This window comes from Megalopta genalis, chromosome 4 (genome assembly GCF_051020955.1).
Source record: "Megalopta genalis isolate 19385.01 chromosome 4, iyMegGena1_principal, whole genome shotgun sequence".
Taxonomy (NCBI): domain Eukaryota; kingdom Metazoa; phylum Arthropoda; class Insecta; order Hymenoptera; family Halictidae; genus Megalopta; species Megalopta genalis.
Window position 1 is genome coordinate 29,986,246 of NC_135016.1, and position 20,658 is coordinate 30,006,903.

The window sequence follows — 20,658 nt, forward strand, 5'->3', positions numbered from 1 at the left end:
TGGAATACTGCGGAACAAAGGGCGCGAGCACGATAATTCAGCATTGCTACGAATTGCTGGGATACATACTTTTGCTGTAATTAGCTGTAAATTATAACTCTGCGATTTTCTGAAACCTCCGTGCAGCGCCTGAATTTAACTGTAATTGATCATTTTTTTTGTAATGCTTTTGTAAATAGAAGTAGTAAACCTCGCGCTTCCGAATTATCTATTCCTTTTTCTGTTTTAAGTCAAAGTTTCAGTGGAGGCTGCTGAGATTTCTGACATAATTTCTTGCTTCTGCAGTTTTCTGGGACCTCTGAGACTTCCGCAGTTCTCTGATACATCCGAGACCTCTACAGTTTTCTCAGACTTCTAAGTCCTCTGGGATTCCTGCCTCGTAAAGATTTGCAAGCCAATTAACCTAACTAAAACTGAAGTAGTAAGACAGAATATGAACGTTCTCAATAGTGAACTTCATTGATTTCCTTATGGATTATGACTGGTCGCAATAATAATAATGAACTAACGTAAAGTGAAATAAAATAGAATAGAATGAAATAAAATAAACTCGAATAAAGTACAACATAATTCAGAAAATGTTCTGATTATTAACCCTTAGCGCTCCGTTGGCTTCGCTATGGAGACATCCGTCATTTGTTCCGTAAATTCAAAGGCTCTGCTGCGGAGCCTAATAATGTTTTTAGCATGATTACACCGAAGATGCTATGTTTTTGTCGACGTTGGCAATTGTTATTTGCAGTGAAAACGTGCTTAGCGCGTGTACCATTACGATGAAAACATTTTTTGCCCATTTTTATACTTAGCAACATAAAATGAATAAAATCAAACGCTTTCGCAAGGACTCGTAATCTTTTCCGCTCAAAATAAAACTTCCTTTATCTCGGGCGTTTTGCTCCAAAAATGTGCCGGAGTTGCTGGTAGTGATATTTTTCAGAAAAACGCTGTTCAACTTTATTTTATAGAACGTCCGAAGAATGTTTACTAATTTTTAATTTAATTTAATTATCAATTGAGCCGATTCCAGCGAAGATTAACAATAAAAAAATTCCGGCAAACTCGCGCAAAAGATATTTTTGTTTCAATAATTCCGTATCCAAACAGAATTCAACGGACGATTCGCAATGCTAATTTTATAATAAATCGCGTCAAAGAATACGAGGGATATATTTATTTGAGAATTGTGAAGATTATCGTTAATAGTAAATTTACCCATTTCGATGAGGATGCATTTACTGCTTGGAAATTTCGGTCACAATTCATGATGTCGATGCACTGACCTTGCACAATCTTAAGTAGATACCATTACGATTAAAACATTTTTTGCCCATTTTTATACTCAGCAACATATTATAAAACGAATCGAATCAAACGCTTTCGCAAGGACGTGTAATCTTTTCCGCTCAAAATAAGACTTCCTTTATCTCAGGCGTTTTGCTCCAAAAATGTGCCGGAGTTGCTGGTAGTGATATTTTTCAGAAAAACGCTGTTCAACTTTATTTTAGAACGTCCGAAGAATGTTTACTAATTTTTAATTTAATTTAATTATGAATTGAGCCGATTCCAGCGAAGATTAACAATAAAAAAATTCCGGCAAACTCGCGCAAAAGATATTTTTGTTTCAATAATTCCGTATCCAAACAGAATTCAACAGACGATTCGCAATGCTAATTTTATAATAAATCGCGTCAAAGAATACGAGGGATATATTTATTTGAGAATTGTGAAGATTATCGTTAATAGTAAATTTACCCATTTCGATGAGGATGCATTTGCTGCTTGGAAATTTCGGTCACAATTCATGATGTCGATGCACTGACCTTGCACAATCTTAAGTAGATACCATTACGATTAAAACATTTTTTGCCCATTTTTATACTCAGCAACATATTATAAAACGAATCGAATCAAACGCTTTCGCAAGGACGCGTAATCTTTTCCGCTCAAAATAAGACTTCCTTTATCTCGGGCGCTTTGCTCCAAAAATGTGCCGGAATCGCTGGTAGATAGTACTCGAGAAACGCGTGGAGCGCTAAGGGTTAATCCACCACATTAGGATCTTCCGCGGCATTTTGATTTTCTGCTCGGTTTTTGAAGCAGCTTCCGCAGCGTTCGCCGGCCTCGTTTCGCTGGAATGAATTTACAGCGTATCGTTTTGTCGCGTTTTCCTTTCAGTATGGTAGAAGCCTAACAGCGATTAATCCTGAACAACCGACGTTGCGCGACGGTTAAGCCCTTATCTCGGTGCTCGCACCCGCTTGCAACCCAGATACCTAACCCAGACCTGGTTCCGCGGCGGCTCCGATACAAACGTGACCCAGATTTTGTTTAGATTCGATCCTGACCTAATCCATCGACTTTTATCTTATCATTCAAGTTCACGCCCACTCGGCCGCACTTAGGATCTGCACCTTAACCCGGGCCTACACCACCCCGCAGTCCAACCTATTCGCGGGGAGCCTTTTATCTTCGACCCGGTCCGACCAGGTCCGACCAGGTCCGCCGGGCCGCGCATATTTTATTCCGCCGAGGCTCTCCTAATTGCAATGCAAATCCTCGGCCGTTCTACGGAACCTACTCCGCGACGAATTGAACAGAATTTCATCTCGATTCGCGAGAAGTTTAATCGAAATATTCGGTTATCAGTTCCAATTAAAGCCGAACCCGCTGAACTGTCCTCGCTTTATGAGAATTGTTAAATCATTCGATCAATTATTTCGTATGAAAAGTACGTTGTAATTTCATATGACAAGTTTAGCGTTGAAGATCGAAGTTCGGATTGATAAGTAAATGAAATATATTTATCGATGCTGGGTGATTGAAAAGTGAATGAAATATATTTATTTGAAGCTGGAATTCATGAGTAAATAAAATATTGTTGCGAATCACTCCGTTTTCTCTCGCGTCGCGCGGCATTTTATTTACAATAAAGAATATAAACTATAATACAACTCGATACTCGATTATATTTCAGATCTTTCAATTTGAAATGTTGCTCGTTCGACGGTCCGATCTCGACTCTTCGATTGTCTATTGGTAACGCTCTTCCGTGGCAATCCCTGTCTTCCATTATTTTTTAAGGAGTTGCTCGCAACAGGGCGGTTTCACGTTACAGCGACTTGATTTGGACAAGTCGCTGTAACAATATATTTATCGAGGCTGAAATTGATAAGCGCACGGTGTAGATATTGTTTTTAAAAAGGTATTTCTCTTGTAAACAAGAGAATAAGAAACATCGTGCGATCGTGGATTTTGTTTTATAGTACTGTTACGCAAGGATTGCGATATCTCGAGGCAAATCGAGTTTCTAGCGAGTGTACACTGCAGGGCAAAAGTGTTGGGTCTCGATAAAACACGAACTCGACGCCGCTTTCATTAAACTTCGCAGAATGGCTTGTACCTTCGTAGATGAGAGACCTAGGTGCAGTTGCACGATAAAATACAGATTCATAAAAGTAATAAATAAGTCGCGGAAGTTCGTACAGAAATTTGCATTTTTTGCCGAGAAATTTCCAGAAGCAAATACCCGGTACGTTTTTATTTTAAAGCAAAGACAAAGGCGGAAAAACTATCCGAACATATTTTATGGCGTAACCTTTTACGCAGGCATTTATCTCTATCCTTGTCCCGCACGGTTTACCTTCAACAACCTACTTTCGTGTTACATCACGATTTTATAGTTCACTTTTATGGCCAGAATTTAAAGCAAAAAGCGTCATCGATGTTCTCCACGTTCGAAGAGTTTGAAAATGTCCGATACGATATCATAAACAATCAGGAGGTGTAACAACCACTGTGATAAATCGTTTTTAACATCTTGTTTGTAGATTCTCTGTTTTTACGAAAGCCTCGGTAGAATAAGAACACGAAAAAAATCGGCGAACAAAAAGTGAAATTCTGGGAGCGCGAGAAGTAAACACCTCGGGAGATAGGCGTGTAACATAACGGATTTTCTGTTTCGACTGTAACGGATGTCGAAGTGAAAGCTGTTTGGTGTAGCACAATTATCGAGTATCCTGGGCAGCGGCTGTATTGTTGAAAACCAATATCACGCGTTAAAAATTGTCTTCGTGGGACGCCAAGGGAATCCTCGCCTTCGGGATAATAATAACCGCCTTCGACGTTACTTCTGAACCCTTTTTATTAACTGCTTGTTGTTCGACCTACCGTTAGTTTCCACTTTGAAAATAATCTCAGGGTTCTGTACAAATTTTTGCAGATTTTAGTTAGCAGACCATAAACAAAATAAAAGAATACAAATATTTCGTATGTCTTCTTCGATAAATATGCTGTTAATTATTCCTGAAAACAAATCGAAGACACCACTAATCTATTTCTCAGGAAACATTTCGCCCATCGTCGTTCATAGTTTTTGCCATTTTCTCAACCACGATACCTACAATTGTTACGAATGTTTTAATCGTGATCATTAAAGCCCTTTTTCTTAATTCAAAATTTCTTAACAGGTAAACTTAATTTTTTTTTCCACATCTAGACCCAAGACTTTAACAAATAATTGTAATCGACGACCGAATGCGAGTGTGCAGCGAGATAAATCCATAAAATGTAACCCACTAGTCGAAATGAAACCCCGAGAAACCAATCGCATTAGTTACCTGGGCACAACGGTCGCCATAAATTAATCATCGCGTAATGGAACCTAGAAAACGCTAACAAGTCCTCGACGCCGTAAGGGGCCGCATCAAAGGGAAACTGCAGAGACAACAATAGAACGTTGATAACTCAAACAGACGTCGCTCGAAATGTTCAATCATCATTACACAAACCATCCGGCCGTTCGGACGTCTTGGCAGCGGTTCGAAACGAGCAAATAACAGTTTTACGGTTGCACAATAATTATTGAAACTAGGCGGCATAGGTAGCTAGAGTCGGAGAGAAAGCGACCTAGAAAGAGAGAAGGAGAAGGAAGCATCCCTTTCGTTGCGGTACCATTCCCTCGGCTTCCTCCTCGCTTCCTCGCGTTGCTCGTCATTTCCGGGTGACGGTGTTCGTCGCTCGTGCCTCTCCGCTTCTCTTCGCTTCCCCTCCGCCGCTTCTCTCGCTCCCACCGCTGCTCCAAATTTCTCCCTCTCCACCGCTCCGTTTTGCTCCTTCCACCGATCCGTTCTATCCCTCCCACCGTTCCGTTCTGCCCCCACCGCTCCGCGTTCGAAGCAGTGGGAGGGTCGGGGAACTAGAAACGCACGGAACGTCAGTCGCGTTCGAGCTGCCGACAAAATTGCGTCGGCTCGGGTGTCTTCCCTCGATGGAGAACGGGTGAACGGACACGGTACGAAGCGTAAATCATCGACACGATCTCGATCTCTCTCTCTTCCTGCATCGTCGAACTGTGATCAATGTGGTTGCTGTTGTTCGCCGTGCACAAGGCTCTATAGCACAACAACTATACACCGGGAGCTGCCTCGCTACCCCACCCCCCCGCGAACCGGACGCGAGACTCCCTCTCCACCTGCGATCCACCCTCTCATTCACTCGTCTTCGCTGAATCGCCGGACTTTCATTCAATCTGTCCAACCCTGTCGAGTATTTCGCGTTTTCATGTGGGTCTCACCGGACCCCCACCCCTTCGTCGAATCGCGCCTCGGTTCGGGGCTGGTTTCTCAGCTTGACGCCGGCGATCGTCGGTGCCGCTCCGATAAAGTTGCGCCGGAAACTCGTAGCTTGGTTTTTAGGGAAGATTGTTCCGCGTTGATTGCAACACGTCGGAGATATTAATTTTTCTAAATAATTTTAACGAGTCCGGGAGTAACGGAAGAACATTTTCGATTTCTTTAAACATTTTTACCGGTTCGCAGTTGATCCGCTTGTGACTTGTAACGTTCCAGCATATAGCGTTCGTGTTTTCTGAATTTTCTGGGCGAATGTTTTCCGTCTTTCGAATCTGAATTGTTTCTCCGACATATTACAAGAGCATCTCTTGCGATACCATTAACGTTTATTATCGGTTACCGGTGTGGTCGCTAGATCACCGAGCTCTGTGTGCTGTTTACTGTTCGCGTGATTACGCAGTTCCGAGAGGATGTGTACGAGAAATGGGTTGGCAGCACCGCAATTATTAACATTTGAGAACGGATCGAGGATAATATTTTAGCACGGGGAAAGGGGGTAACACGCGTCGCACTTTACCAACACGAACTTCTCAATGTTTGTTTAAATCATTGTACCTCCTCGCGTGTTTCTCTGTGAACATCATTTCTGATTTGTTAGATTCGTCGAACGCGGAAGGACGTGGAAATTGACCGAACCTAACTGCATTTTTATTTTCATTTTTACAATGAGTTTAGTTTTAATTTTACAATGAGTTTTTAGTTTTATTCTTACAGTCGTTTGATTAGTGAGACAAACTTTTCTACGATTACTAAATGTTGTAAAACGATGTACGAGAATGAGAATTTGCACAAAGATTCGCAGTCTAGACGTCGGAAAAATATTCTTTGTATTAACACTTGGCCAACCGAGGGGGAGATCTCCCCGTTTTTAATTCAGTAATCGAATGGATGATTAACGAAAAATTAAAAATAATTGCTTCACTTTATTAAGATTTGCAAGAGGTACGAATGCTGAAGAAGCAATCGATGCCATATAAGTTTGCTTCGTAATTTTTGTTTAATCGAATGAAATATTTTAATTTTATGAAAATTATTGAGGTTTCTAACGCGGTCGTGGAAGTGTTAAGATCAACGACGTACTTAGTTGAAATATATTTCGCAAGAATTTGTCTTCGCCAGCAACGATCCGTATCCGGAGGATGAAAACAGCCCAAGCTGCAGTAGAGGAAAAATGTTCTCCAAATATTTCCCAGTCTGTGTTCGATCATGCGGGTAATACAAATGCTCGAAGAGTTCCATTTATTCAGTCTATCAAAGAAAAATTTGCATAAAGCCGGTACTTCGCAACGAGCCCCGCTAAAATAGCGATAAAAAGGCCGGAAAAAAAGAGAAAAACAAATCAGATTTGAAAGGTCGTTCGAGGAGCGATCGAGTTGACGGTGGAAAGCAATTTTCTCCTGTAATTTCAAGGTGAGGCGGCGCGAGGGGAGCCTTTCCCTGTCCCAGATTGTGTATTCTTAACTGGGAATCGAATTTCTTCGAAGCTTAATCCTGCCGGCTGACAACTGAACATTGTTGAAAATGAAATCCTCGTCGAGGTACTTACAGGATCTTCGGGGATTAATCTCGCCTCCCTGAAATTATCCTCCGTTCGCTATCGAAAAACGTTCGCGATGTTAAGTCTCCCAGGAATCACTATCGTTCGGCGAATTTTCTTTCCTGAGATTTTATTCGTTAAAAATACCTTTTACGTATTTTACTATCGTTTTCAACCATCGCTCTTTTAATTGCACTATACCGAAACAATCTGAAGCGTTTCCCAAGATTTTATTCGCCCTGCTAAAAATACCTTTTACATATTTATTTTACATATTTATTTTCAACGTTCGCTTCTTAAACTGCACAGTGCTGAGACAATCGCAACTGCGTTTCCAAAAAATGCATTAATTATCAAATATTTTCCCAATCTTTTGTATATTTAACTTTTTAAATCTCACTTTGCTAAAATTGTTCTGAGAACATTATCGAAAAGCATTATCTGTGAGATGATTTAGCTGACTTTGCTCAGCCACTCTGATCACATTCATCGACCGAAAACGTTCCTGTTAATAAAAACAATATCAGCCTCTATTTGTGCCAAGTTTATATACACGGTTGGAAGTTCTACATCAGAACTATCAACTAGGTACAAGATTCGACACTCAAGCCTTTTTAACACTTAACTGGTACAATGATTATCACAAAAATAACTAGTACATCGAGGTCACGATAGGCTCTAAATAGAAAACGTAAAAGCTTGTTTTTATTTAATTCTAGATAAACCATCCATTATACTTTATCTCTAATTAGTGTATAAATTAATAAACATATAAAAAAACTTAAACACACTTTATACACTAATTAGAGATAAAGTATAATGCATATAATATATATATATTATATATAATAAAATAAATATATTTGATAATAAAAATAGAAAAAATTTAAAGAGTGAAATAAAAATATAAAATTAAAAAATTATAAGAAAGAATAAATTTAATATTTCCATTGACGCGATACAAATATTTGTCCTACGTTAAGAAGACACACTGCATCCAAGAATATTCATCTGTGTAGCGTATCTCTTAATTTCTGTCCGTAAGCGTATACCAGTTAAGGGTTAAAATCGTGTTAAACGAAATCTAAGTATAGAATCTTGCCGATCCACTCGATCTGTGGTCCACCAAGTATACTATCTCGTCCGATCGAGCATGAACGTGCTGTCTCGAGGGGTTCCCTGTAGTTCCCGTTAGCACGATCGTCGGGCATTCGAGGCAGGACGACGGTGTTCCTGCCGGACCAAGAAACGAAACATAGCCGGCGGCGGAACAGTAAAAAACCGAGGAGCGGCGGGGCAGGATCGTAGCTTGTCTTTTTCGTCGGTCGGCCCGATTTATCGCGACCGCAACGTCCGTCCTGGAAATAAATGGCCAGATTTTGAGGGGAGCTGTACGGTTATGTTCCGCGAACCCCCTTCTTCGCCGAGATTTATCGCCGAGTTCGCTAGCGGTAGTTCCAATGATAGACAGCTCCGGCGAAGCTTCAGGTTCCACTGATTACTTATCCTTCGACGGGCAAAATGGCCGCTGACAGGGCAAGCGGTCCTTGATAAAATATTTGGACACAGCTGTTGGAAGTTCGAGCCGCGGGGATCGCGGTTGATTGAATTCCGCGGAAACTCTTGGTGCTGGAAAAATATCGCAAATGAGAAAACTGCGTGTTTTATCGTGGAAACTGCATCTGTGCTTGCTGATCCGTGGAAAGTTGGTCCGTTGAATCGTTGTATTAATTTCTCCGAGCGGTTATTGGTCTTCCTTGTTTGTTTTTTTTAACCGGTCAGAGAGTACGTGTATTTTAATCATTTTTTTGTTTCACAGGAATTAGTAGAGCCGGTTAAATGAAACTTTCTGTCGTTGATAGTCCATATTTTTTACTCTATACGTCTAACTTTTTAACGGCAACATTCCTGTAAATTTCGTAAGAACATATAATTATGGCGACAACTGTATCGGGAACTTCTGAAGGAGCATTTTGCATCCAAGTAGCAACTGAAAATATGAACGAACGGTCCATAGGTTGCTGTAATATGCTCGCTTCCTTTAATGGCCGAATTATCATCATTTTTTTTTCAAAATTCGTCCGCGAATTTTATGCATTTTTGATAAACATGAGATCGACGAAATTGCAAAGACATTAGAAGAATTCGAGAATATTTTTGCATTATACTATACAACTTGATGAAATTATTCAAACGCTAAAAGACATTTTCGTCTAACTTACGTTTCTGATCATTATCGTAGACAATTTTTATGCAGCATCGAAAGCCGACGTCTATTTAAAACGTCAATAACGTCCCTGTTACGAACTATCAGAAGAACGTTTCGCGTTCTACGCCTCAACTTCTGAAATTTCTTGCGGTCGAACTGTCGGAACTATCGAAACGAAACTCGCCGGATTACTGGTCCACAAACCACGGCTGTGCATAAAAGTTGTTTGGTGACGAAATATGTCGCGCCGTCGGCGCAACGTGCGCCGAAAGCGAGCCTCGAACAAAAAGCACGCGGAGTCCCGCCGGGAGAGAAGAAAATTCCCGTATATAACGGCGGGTTTCGCGCCGACTGGAAGTGCCTCGTATATTCGCGAAAGGAAGGCGGTTTCAAAGCGTCCGATCTTTTTCATCCTCATCGCTAGGTGGAACGGGTTGTCAGAGTTCGAACAGTCGTATCAGCGTCGCGGTGCCGCGGTGTAGTTCGGTGAAAGTTTGCCTTTTCGCGCTCGCGTTTACGCCGATACGGATTATCGTCTCGCTTTTACCTGTGCAGAACTCGAACGGAAGGTAAAACTAGCTTCGGGGGCGTCGGAAAAAATAGAAGAAGAACCGTGGAAAGCCTTCTCTCTCCATTGCGAGTCTCTCGACCGAACGAATCTTCAATGGCGGAGTTTTCACGCTTCGGGGATACGAACGTTCTTCGAACAAAAAGATCATTGCGCCTGGCGCGACGCGAACGAAGACCGATCACCCGACTGTGGGTCTTTACGCATATTTATGATGTTCGAGCATTTCTTTTTTAACACAGTATACACGCGTATTAACGATAATGATAGATCTTTGGGTTATTTTTGACGTGAAAATTTGCACGAGCATCTGCAGTCTGTACAAGGATGCGGTATGCGAGTAGAGAGAGTAATCAAATATTTTTCTGGCATCTCGAGTTGCAAACAAATGATACGACTGTTTATGACTGTGGGTCTTTACGCATATTTATGATGTTCGAGCATTTCTTTTTTAACACAGTAGACACGCGTATTAACGATAATGATAGATCTTTGGGTTATTTTTGACGTGAAAATTTGCACGAGCATCTGCAGTCTGTACAAGGATGCGGTATGCGAGTAGAGAGAGTAATCAAATATTTTCCTGGCATCTCGAGTTGCAAACAGATGATACGACTGTTTATGAAAATTATTATAGATTCCTGGTTTCTTTTTCTTTTTTTAGCACCTGAAATTGCGAAAAAGTAAACCAACGTTAACTTATATCGTTCATTTAACGCAAAACTTGAATCATAAAAAGTTCGTAGGCATTGTTCTCTGTCGGTAATAATGATTCGAATGAATAATCAAGTTCTCCAAAAAGCCTGTAGATGTTTGGGAAACACTTGGCTGCCTCGGTGACTGTTGCGAGGTCCCCAACAGGGAGCAATTAGAGAGGTGTCCCGGTTGTCTGTCGTTCGACGGCCAGTAATTTCGAGACAATGCTTGCCAGCTCGTAGACTGTGCAAAGTGACTGTGTCGCTTCAGGTCTTGAGTGACCTAAGGCAAACGCCAGATCAATTGGCCACTCAAGGCCACTTCCCTGACTGCCAGTGACGTCACTGGCCGCCTCCTCTCTCTTCTCTCTCTCTCTCTCTCTCTCTCTCTCTCTCTCTCTCTCACTCACTCACTCACTCTCTCTCTCCCTCTTACACTCACTCTATCGGGTTACACGTCTCTTTCCGTGAAACTGAAGCTTCTCGGAGGCTTCTGCAGTGCTTCCGCAGCACCCCCATAGTGATCTCACATAATCCACCCACCGGGGAGAACAGGGAGAAACTCGGAAACCCGGAAGATTATAATCAATAGCTTGCCTCAACACGCTCCACGTGCCATCCAAGGCTGCAAATTACTCTTACCGATGGAAAATAGCAATTTTCTCAAAAGAGAGAGAGAGAGTAACTGATTCGAATCTATCTCTTCGTCGATCTTGATTAACGCTATCTTTACTAAATGGGTCACGGGTACATCTTTTTAAGATCTTAATGGAAAATTCTGTTCCAAGTTTAATCACTTTTTCTGTAATGATTATAACATCGATTCGGTGGAAATAGATGTATAAGTCGAGTTACATCATTTTTCTTTATTCGCGACGATCAGAATTTAATTTGCCCGTGGTTTGCAGTTATTAAAACTGCCATTAGAAACGTATATTACAATGGTGCGAATCTTCGGCCGTAATAAAATGAATTCATACTTTTGTACGAAGTCCACAGTTTGATTAACGTATTATGAAAGTACCGCTATAAAGGGCACTGATAACAATGCTGTGCCATCGATTATCCTCCAGCTCGTTGTAGGATTAATCAACGGAGGAATTTCCTCGCTGCTTTCCGCGATAAGGAATGACAACTATTCTGATCCAAATGTTCAATTAATCTTGAAAAATTCTCTGCAGTTCGCCACGCTAAAGCGGAATCTATGTACAAACAATGGATGATAACAAATAAATATTTTCTATTTATCTTTAAATTAGTAGGTATTAATTTCTACAGCGATTCGTAAACAAATTGCATACATCGATGGTACTAATTCAGTAGCAGACCGTTTTAAAAACAGCGAATAACTGTGACATTTTTTCTTATTATATTTGAAAAAAAGATTGGGAATAGAGCTAAAAGTTATGTCAATATAAAAATACCTCCGAAAAGAAAAATAAATTCAATTCAACTCAATTATGGATTCTAGACCCTTTAGTGCACTAAAAAGATATTAAAAATTGTACAAAAATTGAAAATTATACATTATACAAAAATTGCACAAGAAATTAAACAATATCATCATAAGATCGTAATACTTACAAAACGCTAGATTTAAATTTTGAAAGTGTACAAAAAAGAGTACAGTGATTCGCATAATTTATTTACTTGAAAATGAAAACTCTCTTCAAACAATTCAATTGATTATAGTTCGATGAGATTCTTAATAAAGAACCTCTTATCGACGATCCTTACAAAAATTGTCCACGAAAATAGACAATTCGGGAAGAGAAGATATGATTATTCGAGCCTTGCAGCTCGTTTTTATAGCTGCTGACAATCGAAAACCATAAAAAACGAGCCACAAGGCTCGAAAAATCATATCTTCTCTTCCAAAATTGTCCATTTCTCTTTGGAATCTGAGCGCAAATTAGGCAGAAATTACTGTATTTAGTATCGAAAGTACAGTGACGTCTCTCTAATTGACGCTCAGATTGTCCACAAAAATGGATAATTCGGGAAGAGGAGATACGATTATTCGAGCCTTGCAGCTCGTTTTTATAGCTGCTGACAATCGGTAATTATAAAATCGAGGCGCAAGACTCAAATTAATCGCATCTTCTCTTCCAAAATTGTCCATTTCTCTTTGGAATCCAAGCGCGAATTAGGCAGAAATTACTGTATTTAGTATCGAAAGTACAGTGACGTCTCTCTAATTGACGCTCAGATTGTCCAGAAAAATGGACAATTCGGGAAGTGGAGATACGATTATTCGAGCCTTGCAGCTCGTTTCTATAGCTGCTGAGAATCGGTAATTATAAAATCAAGGCGCAAGACTCAAATTAATCGTATCTTCTCTTCCAAAATTGTCCATTTCTCTTTGGAATCTGAGCGCAAATTAGGCAGAAATTACTGTGTATTTAGTATCGAAAGTACAGTGATGTCTCCCTAATTGACGCTCAGATTGTCCACGAAAATAGACAATTCGGGAAGAGGAGATACGATTATTCGAGCCTTGCAGCTCGTTTCTATAGCTGCTGAGAATCGGTAATTATAAAATCGAGGCGCAAGATTCAAATTAATCGTATCTTCTCTTCCAAAATTGTCCATTTCTCTTTGCAATCTGAGCGCAAATTAGGCAGAAATTAACGTATTTAGTATCTAAAGTACAGTGATGTCTCCCTAATTGACGCTCAGATTGTCTACAAAAATGGACAATTCGGGAAGAGCAGCTTCGTTTTTATAGCTGCTGAGAATCGGTAATTATAAAATCGAGGCGCAAGACTCAAATTAATCGTATCTCCTCTTCCCGAATTGTCCATTTTTGTGGACAATCTGAGCGTCAATTAGAGAGACATTACTGTACATGTGATACGTCAAGATCGAAGCGTGGTTCTCAGCCGCGCGAATGTTCGTATCTTTTCGTCGGACTTTCTCGTCCGATTCGAATCTATCGGATGTAACGGTGGTCAGCGGTAGTTATCAGTGGCGCCATTGACAAAGTGTTGCGAGCCGGTCATCGGTGACCCCCACGGCGGTGAACGTGTTAAATGATCGCGACCCGGCGAGCAGGGCTTACGTCAGCGGTCGGCCTCGTATGTTGTCCGCGTCGCTGCAAAATTTCCGTGCGCGACGATATCGTCGGGGCCCGGCCTTCGGTACCGATCAATCGCTGGTCGATCGAAATTTATGCTCCACCGAGCGTCTCATTAACGTGACGTCACTAGAGGCGAGGGAGACTGTTAACGAGCGTGCGTGACTGGCACGCGTCCGCGGCAGCCATGGGTCGAAAGTTCCTCGACAGGCTGGCTCGTCTTTTCCGGTCGACGACACTGCCGATCCATTTTTCCGATCCACGTCGATTCTATCGATCGTTTCTCCAGCCGATCGATGCGCAATCCTTAAACGTAACGATTTAAGGAAGCGCATAGTCTCGTATAGATGTGCGTTTCTTTTAGGTTCTCTTCGCGATTTTTTTGCAAGGAAACGAATAACCATTTTGCAGTAGCTTCTTGCACATACATACTTTTATCGGTAGTTCAGGGTACAAAGTGTGTTTCTTTTTCACGTGGAAATATTTATAATTCCCGGAGCTATGTTTCTTTAACGCTACCATCGGTCAAACGACCGGTTTCACATTTTTGATTTCATAATTGTTCAAGGCATTAGTTTGAGAAACACAAGGGAAACAAAAATTTGAGGAACATAAGAGGAACAAAAATTTGAGGAACGTAAGAGAAACAAAAATTTGAGAAGCAACGGAGAGACAAAAATAATCGGGCTCTCGGTGACCTAACGATTATTTCATAATTATTCAAATCATTAGCTTGAGAAACACAAGGGAAACAAAAATTTGAGAAAAACAAGAGGAACAAAAATTTGAGGAACGTAAGAGAAGCAAACGAGAGACAAAAATAATCAGGCCCTCGGTGACCTAACGATTATTTCACAATTATTCAAATCATTAGCTTGAGAAACACAAGGGAAACAAAAATTTGAGAGAAACAAGAGAAACAAAAATTTGAGGAACATAAGAGAAACAAAAATTTGAGAAGCAAAAGAGAGACAAAAATAATTTGGCTCTCTCAGTGACCTAACGATTATTTCATAATTATTTAAATCATAAGTTTGAGAAACACAAGGGAAACAAAAATTTGAGAGAAACAAGAGAAACAAATATTTGAGGAACATAAGAGAAACAAAAATTTGAGAAGCAAAAGAGAGACAAAAATAATTTGGCTCTCTCAGTGACCTAACGATTATTTCATAATTATTTAAATCATAAGTTTGAGAAACACAAGGGAAACAAAAATTTGAGAGAAACAAGAGGAACAAAAATTTGAGGAACATAAGAGAAACAAAAATTTGAGAAGCAACGGAGAGACAAAAATAATCGGGCTCTCAGTGACCTAACGATTATTTCATAATTATTCACAAATCATTAGCTTGAGAAACACAAGGGAAACAAAAATTTGAGAGAAACAAGAGGAACAAAAATTTAAGGAACATAAGAGAAACAAAAATTTGAGAAGCAACAGAGAGAAAAAAATAATCGGGCTCTCGGTGACCTAACGATTAGGATAAGCCAATCGTACGGTAAATTGTTTAAAACAATTGGATCCACGTGGCAAACCGCTGTCTACTCGTTACACAGCGATCACGACAACAGAAATGTGGCTACGAATTCGTTTACCGGCTCATTACAAGCTACAATTGTTAAACGCACCTCGCTGCAGTTACCGCAGTCACAATTGCGGGGTGGTATCAATCAACGTTTCCAGAAAACAGTTCCTCGTCGCGTCGACTATTACATTTTAATCGTCGATTGGGTCACGCGATTATAAACGGACGGTGCTTCTGCGCGAAACTTTGCAAAGTAAAACGAAGCCAAACGAATGGAATTGAAATAATGCTTGCAGCGCGTTACCGCAAAGCTTATTGAGGAGAGAATGCATTTTTGTTCGGAAGCTCGTTGAAACTATTTAAGAGATTTTACCGTGCCGATTCAGTCTTCCAATTTTACACCGATAGAAAAAGAATTAGAAATAAAAAATGTCGTGTTTGGAGCAGAGAACAATAGTAGCTTAGTTAATATTTTCGAACTTGTTATAAAGTTTGTTAAAATTACGAGTACGGTAATTGTCTCTCTAATTGACGCTTAGATTGTCCACAAAAATGGACAATTTCGGAAGAAGAGATACGATTATTCGAGCCTCGCGGTTCATTTTTATAGTCACGAATTGTCAACAACTATAAAATCGAGCCGCAAGGCTCGAATAATCCCTTCTCTCCTCTTCCCAAATTGTCCATTTTTGTGGACAATCTAAGCGTCAGTAAGGGAGACATTACTGTATGCCTGTTTGAACTTCGCTTTGAATATCAAGAGCAGTTTCGATTATCCTCGATTAGCGGTACTTTGCAGAATCATCGGAGGAATTCATCGAATTGTTCCGAAGCAACATTTTTGCAAATTACTTTCTCGCAAATAACTTTTTCGCAAATAAATTTTTTACAAACAACTTATACACAAATAACTTTGCTCACAAACAACGACCGGAAAATAAAACTTACGAAACGCCGTTCAGGATAATAAGCCTTGCGACGTATTAAAAGAACACGGGAGTCGGATGGTGTGTGTTAACTTCTTGAAAATAATTACTAAAATGATCGCATCGCTTCGTAGTGGGATCCGTGGGCGGAGGACAGAAAGATCGTTTGAATCTCGATGTGTTAATTCGTTCGTCGCGTCGCGTCGCATCGCGTCTCGAATAACAAAAAATAATGAAAAAAGAATGTTGCCAACGCCGCGTGCTACGTCACGTCCTCGTCACTTTCATCCAATTATCGCATCTCGGCCGGGCTTATCGCTTTCTTCGTCAAGCGTTCGTTACGTAAATCGTTGACAGCTGCGAGGCTGACCTTCGTCTCGACCGCCAGAAATCGAGTCAGAGTGGCGAACATAGCTGTACACTGTGACAGTCGATGGCAAAAGTGACCGTGCACCGGCTCCGGTTAAAAAAATCATGACGGGAACCCCGAGGATCTTGCATATTTTACCATGATCGATCGAGGACTCGACGATAAAATTTAGATTCGTGACGCGCCACCCCCCTATTTCGATCATATTTCGGGATTTATACAATTTCTAACGCTGTCGTACACGCGCGAGTGAAAGCTCTGCGCTGTCATGTGGCGTAATTATGCTTTATCTATCCTATTTGATTTTCAAAACGTATCGACGAATATTAGCACATTCGTGCGCAAAGACGATTACCTTTCAGCACATTTCAAATGGTTTGTCCGATATATTATTCGAATAAAATTTTATTCGAAGAATTTATTCGAAATGCTATCCGAATCAATTTTTATTCCATGAACTTACTCGAACATTTGTTCGAAATGTTGTTCGAATAAATTTTTTATTCGTATAATGCTCAACTATGCCTATCAGCCAGCGTCGGACAGCGATCGACGACAATTTTTAATTCGATTGAATGATCGGAGACATTAATCGTCGCATAGTCGAGGATTGAATTAATCGATCGACGAAATTAATCGACCGACGAAATTAATCGTGGATCGAAATAGACATCTAAACGGTTGCTGATTTTTCAAACGGTTAAATTGGAAGAGTATCTTGATATAATTCCGTTATGAATTGTCTTTATCGCGTTGATTACTTTATTGTTACTTTATAATGTTCGTTTGTTCATGCTTCAGTCGTCGATTAAATTAATCGTCGATTTAACGATTAACAATAATATTTCAATCGTCGATTGCGATTAACGATCAAAATGTAATGTAATCGTCGATTGCGTCTATGATCCAATCGTTAGTCATCGATGAATGTTCTGTCCATTTCTACCGGTTCGAGTATTATTCAGCCTCCATTATGCTAACGAAACGTTAAACTACGCCATCTTGTTCGGGAAAGTACACAAACCATTGCCAACAAAGTCGGAACTACGTGACTGTTGCTATCGAAACACACGAACCGCTTTCGAAGTTCAGAATCTGCATTTTCCTCAAAATCTGCATTTTCCTCGATATTAATCGTCCCGGAAACCGCGGTCGAAAATTCAATAAAACCGTCGAATAGAAACTGAATTAACACGTTGAATGCCACGCCGGTTTTACAGAAATTCTCCGTGGCGCCACGATGAATTTTCTTTTATGTGATACATATGAGCCGTTTATTTTGAAAGTGGCATAAGTCACTTTGTTTTTAAGTCGATATATTTTAAGAGTTTGCGTTTTAACACGTTGAAAAATATGGATGCTAACTTTCGAGAAGATTTACTTGTATTTGTTATCCCAGGATACTGATATTTTTCTCAGTATAAATAATTTCGTATAAACATTAAAAAATCACCACTTTTCATTACGGTAAAGTGACTTATGCCACTTTCAAAATAAACGGCTCATATAATGTTGAAACATTATCTGCAATAGATAAGTTACAGTGTATAACCATGTTTGACATGTTAATTGCGATTAACAGCTGCACAGTAATGTCTCCCTTACTGACGCTCAGATTGTGAAGAGAAATGGACAATTTGGGAAGAGGAGACACGATTATTCGAGCCTTGCAGCTCGTTTTTATAATCGTTGGCAATTCGTAACTATAAAAACAAACCGCAAAGCTCGAATAATCGCATCTCCTCTTCCCAAATTGTCCATTTTCGTGGACAATCTGAACGTCAATTAGAGAGACATTACTGCGATTCCAATTCAAACAGGGGTCACTGTTTGAATTGACGATGGTAATAATATAAAATTTTAGTTTGTTTTAAATTATATATATTCCTATCAATTTGGTCACCGGTGGCCCCCATGGCGTCACCGCCAAGTTAAGTGCCGGTCACCGGTGACCCCCGTGGCATTCAACGTGTTAAGTTATTATCTCTTCTGAAGTATCATCTACAGTAATGTCTCCCTAACTGACGCTCAGATTGTGCAGAAAAATGGAAAATTCGGGAAGAGGAGATACGATTATTCGAGTCTTGCAACTCGTCTTTATAGTTGTTGACAATTGATAACCATAAAAAACGAGCCACAAGGCTCGAACAATCATATCTTCTCTTCCAAAATTGTCCATTTCTCTTTGGAATCTGAGCGCAAATTAGGCAGAAATTAACGTATTTAGTATCTAAAGTACAGTGATGTCTCCCTAATTGACGCTGAGATTGTCCACAAAAATGGACAATTCGGGAAGAGGAGATACGATTAATTCGAGCCTTGCAGCTCGTTTTTATAGCTGCTGAGAATCGGTAATTATAAAATCAAGGCGCAAGACTCAAATTAATCGCATCTTCTCTTCCAAAATTGTCCATTTCTCTTTGGAATCCAAGCGCGAATTAGGCAGAAATTACTGTATTTAGTATCGAAAGTACAGTGATGTCTCTCTAATTGACGCTCAGATTGTCCACAAAAATGGACAATTCGGGAAGAGGAGATACGATTATTCGAGCCTTGCAACTCGTCTTTATAGTTGTTGACAATCGATAACCATAAAAAACGAGCCACAAGGCTCGAACAATCGTATCTTCTCTTCCAAAATTGTCCATTTCTCTTTGGAATCTGAGCGCGAATTAGGCAGAAATTACTGTATTTAGTATCTAAAGTACAGTGATGTCTCCCTAATTGACGCTCAGATTGTCCACAAAAATGGACAATTCGGGAAGAGGAGATACGGTTATTCGAGCCTTGCAGCTCGTTTTTATAGTTGCTGAGAATCGGTAATTATAAAATCGAGGCGCAAGACTCAAGTTAATCGTATCTCCTTTTCCCGAATTGTCCATTTTTGTCGACAATCTGAGCGTCAGTTAGGGAGACATTACTGTAAATGCTTCGTCGGCAGTCACTGAGGCAAATCTCGGACCTTTCGCAGTGGTAGATTTCGAAGACAGAGGTTACAGTCGCGTGACGCGAAGGGGTTGCGTCGGTGCAAGAAGCGACCGATCTCGAAATATTTTATCTAGCGGCCGTACGGGGATGGATAAGTGAATCGTTCTCGTAAAAATCAGCGGGTCGGTGCGGCGGTGCAGGTCGTCGTCGCATGCACGCCGTATAAAATAGTAAAGGAATCGACTCGTTTTCCGTGGAGAGGCGTCTCCGCGGATGGAAAGGGTGCGGACCGCGCGCCACGTCCTCATGACTAATTCAATCGGGTCACCGGTTGTTTATTGGATTGCAAGTAGTCGGGCGGGCCCGTCTTATTGATTGAAATTCATCCAAACAAGGCGACTAAAAATAAACGATCGTCCGGCCAGGTAAACGGCGGCGAATCGGTGCCGCGAACGTTCACCGCCGAGAGCAGCGACTCGCATTAACGAGTTTCCGCGCCGGTTAGGCTCGCGCCGCGCACGGAACCGTGCAAAAAAAAACGACGTTCCTCGCGATCGTTTCGGCAAAACGCGATTTCGTTTCTATCGATTTTCCTTAGGGTTTTTTTGCCCGGGTTGCGATGTTTTCCTTCGATCCGGCGAACGGAGCCGCGATTTCTGCGAATGATCGCTTAACCGGTGCGATTCAGGCGAATTGGAGCCTTTAAGGGGCTGATGGAAGCGAGAATGGAAACTGCGAACATATTTCGTAGACCGAGAACATTAAATTTGTGTAGAAGTTTGTTGAACATTTTTATTTTATTGCGACGAACGTTCTTATTTTAGACTTTGTCGGACATTTTTATTTGATCTTTGTACAGCCGTTCGTATAGTAATGCATGCAGTTGATGTGTACAGTTGATATACGTATACAATTGATGAATGTAGAGTTAATGTATATAATTGATGCAGACACAGTTGATACGTACAATTGGTGCGTACACAGAGCCAATGCACAAAGTACATACGTTGTAGTAGTTTGTATACAGTTGATTTGTATACAGGTATTTATTTATTTACTTATTTAGTTATTTATTTATTCAGCATAGTAAAATAAGTACAGTAAAATAAGAATAATAACAACAATTTTATACAGCTACCGGTGATAAATCCGGTGAATTCGTACCGCATCTGAAACATCGGATATGAAAC

General features: G+C 40.4%; 1 protein-coding gene across 8 annotated transcripts in view; it reads left to right on the forward strand.

Annotated features, from left to right (window-relative positions):
- The window catches only part of Mob2 (MOB kinase activator 2), a 110,040-nt gene that overhangs the window by 62,206 nt on the left and 27,176 nt on the right, over window positions 1-20,658 (forward strand). Inside the window, exon 1 of one of the 8 annotated variants that reach the window (XM_033466936.2) lies at window positions 5,146-5,290. The exons of the other annotated variants lie outside the window; for them this stretch is intronic. The gene's annotated coding sequence lies outside the window, so the exon portion shown is untranslated. Of the gene's footprint in view, window positions 1-5,145; window positions 5,291-20,658 lie in introns of those variants that run through there. 8 annotated transcript variants of the gene reach the window in all.